Source organism: Acinonyx jubatus, chromosome D3, assembly GCF_027475565.1.
Source record: "Acinonyx jubatus isolate Ajub_Pintada_27869175 chromosome D3, VMU_Ajub_asm_v1.0, whole genome shotgun sequence".
In the NCBI taxonomy this organism is placed as follows: Eukaryota; Metazoa; Chordata; class Mammalia; order Carnivora; family Felidae; genus Acinonyx; species Acinonyx jubatus.
Genome location: NC_069392.1, coordinates 55,218,994 through 55,222,008, shown reverse-complemented (window position 1 = coordinate 55,222,008; position 3,015 = coordinate 55,218,994).

Genomic DNA, 3,015 nt, shown 5'->3' with positions numbered 1-3,015 from the left:
CATGGGGACTCATGGGTGCACGGACGGGCCTGGGACAGCAAGGCCAAGCCCTCATAGTAGCACCGCCTGGGCCAGGGCCCTTCTCAGAGAAGGTGGCTGAACAGTGTGGATGTTCTCTGTCAGAAAGCTGATTTCCTAGGCCTATGGTAAGGTTCATCTTTAACTGCAAGAAGCCTTTTATGTATTTTCCTTCTTTATCTTTTTTCTCTAATAGAAAAAAACCCACAATATACAAAAAGTCAGATTTAGATATGAAAACCACAAATGGTAGTTTGCTAAGTGAATACAAAAATCACAAAATCGTAGATGCACCCCACTTTTGTAGTAACCAAAAACATCAATAAGAAAGGATGTGAAAAGATTCATGACAAGGAGTGAATAGTCTCCTTTGGAGAAGGGAATGGATTTGGGGTAGGAGTTATGAAGAAGGGGACCCTTATACTTTCCACTCTGAAATCCTGGAATTTTGGGGAAGAGCACATAGTAATGTTAAAAGAGTTATCAAATCAATTTAGGAGCTCCGGGTTGGGAGTATGTACTTTCCCATGGAACTCGGGCTCATCCCTGAGGCGGGACCCTCCTTCCCAGACTTCCTCGGTCCCTCAGGAGCCCCCACCCATGAGGACACGAGACCCTCTCCATCCCGCTCTATGTCGGGGTGCGCTAACTCCTTCTGACTGCACAATGACCACACCTAATGGAATATAGAGCACACCCCCACTCCCTGTTATTTTCATTCAATGCCCATGGCAGTCCTACGAGGCAGGTACAGCAGCATATCCACCTCATACCTGAGGGACCTGAAATTCAAGGAGCGTAACTGCACAGCTCCTAGGAGGCAGGGAGGGCAGTGAGCCAGGCTCCCACAGGCCCCTTCCACCCACACACAGGGTTCCTTTCAGCCCCTGCTTCCTCTGGCAGGAGAAGGTTGGTGTGGAGCCACCTGAGGACAGCAAGAAGGAGCACACGGACCCTGCCTGGATGTAACATGAGAATACCACATAAATGTACATTCTCATGTAATTAATATTCTGAGATGGTTAATTTTATGTGCAACCTGGCTAGGCCACCGTACCCAGGCATCCAGTCAAACACTAGTCTAGATTTGCTGTGAGGGTATTTTTTAGATGACATTATTATTTAAACCAGTAGACTTGGGATAAAGTATATTATTCCTCATAACATGAGTGGGCCTCATCTAATCAGTTGAAGGCCGTAAAAGACTGAGGACCACCCAAGAGGAGAGAATTCTACCTCAAGGCTGCCTTTGGACTCAGTATCAACTCTACCCTAGATCTCTAGCCTGCTGGCCTGCCATTCAAATTTCAGACTTGCCAGCCCCATAATCATGTAAGTCAAATTCCTTAAAATAAATCTCTTTCTCTCCATATATACGCACGTCCTACTGGCTCTGTCTCTAGAGAATCCTGGCCAATGCACTTTCCCTAAAGGGTGGACACATTTAATTTAAACTAGCTTTTGTCGGTATTACCACACCTAGCAGTGAGACTTGTTCATCTTACATGCTTTATAAACGTTTGAGTGAAAACCAACAGCTAGACAAAAAATGCTCAATTGGCTTTGCCAGATGTGATTTTTATTTAAACTTTTATTTTGTTGCCTTATGAGTCATTGCTTAAATTAAGGGAGGGAGGGTGGGAGCAGTAAGTGGTAAGATGTCTTCTATTTATGGCTGTGACCCATCATCATTCCAGAAACTATAGTTTTTGTTTTGTCTTTTAAATCAGAGTAAATGGGGACCGGCAGGGCCATAAGAAAGGCTCTAGTGCCTCTCCCTCCCTCTCCAGGAGCCCTGCACCTTTCGCTGTGCAGGTCCCTTCTATAAGGAGGGGCCCAATCCCATTCCGTCCACGCACCCCCCCACTAGTACAGGCAAATGCTCTCTTGCTACCAGAGAGACATGATGCTGAGGCCAGCATTAACTCAGTTAGGTGCTCTGCCCAGCAGTATTTGCATTTTACAAGAGCTGGCAGAAGAACCCAAAGAAACAGCTTCCAATAGGGCAGCTTCATGCTCCCACTTTAACCAGGAAGGAAACTAAGGCACAGGGATGTTGGACAGTGTGCCCACGGCTGCATAGGTGTCATGGTCCAAGCTGGCCATGAGGCAGCTGGGAAGAAGAAAGGTGTCTAGGAGAATGTGCCTGGCTTCTCTGGAATCCCCATTCAGCAAGCCTTGCCGCTTGCTGGAGAGCACATCCTGATGAAGGGACTGAGACTTTGCATCTAGCTTCACAGGGCCACGTCCTGGATGTGGAGGAGGGCTTTTTCATACCCAGAAGTACTCCTGGCCTAATGTCTCCTTTCACATAAGTTGCATTGAACACAACGTTCATTTCCCACAACGTGGCAAGTTCATTCCCTGTCTCGTATTGCTTGGAGAGCTCTCTTATCCCTCAGCACTTAGCCTAGTAGTTAGCTCTGCCAGAAAGCTTCCCCATGTCTTCCCTGCCCCAGAATCCAAAGTGCACAGGCTCTGTGTTTGTTGCCTGGCACAGTCACCAGGCTGAGGTCTTCAAGGGCAGGACGTCTGACGCTGAGCAGTGTCTGGCCCACGGTAGGGCCAGTAAAAGTGAATAAACCAGGGATTATTTCCTTTTCACGGGGGGAAATGACTAGAAATTACTAGTACTCTTGTCTGATGCATAATGGGCATTCCATATTTATAGAATAGTTCTTAAGAGTGCTTGGAATAAATCCACATTGACTTAAGCTATGCTGTGGGGAGAGGAGGCAGTATTACCGTCATTCCTGGGTAAAATGTCAATGGCCATGAGGAAATTTTTTTATAGTTCATGAGATATTTTTCTGATTTTTGAGAATGTTTTTAATTTTAAGTTTTCCTCCCATAAACTTTCTAAAACCATTGGCATTCTTTTTGCCTCTCTAGAATCTAGTAATTGGCACAAAACTCAGCCCCAGATTATGTCCTATAAGTATTTTAAACTTGAAATACAATGTGACATGATTCCAGGGGCCTGGCAATAATTTAAGA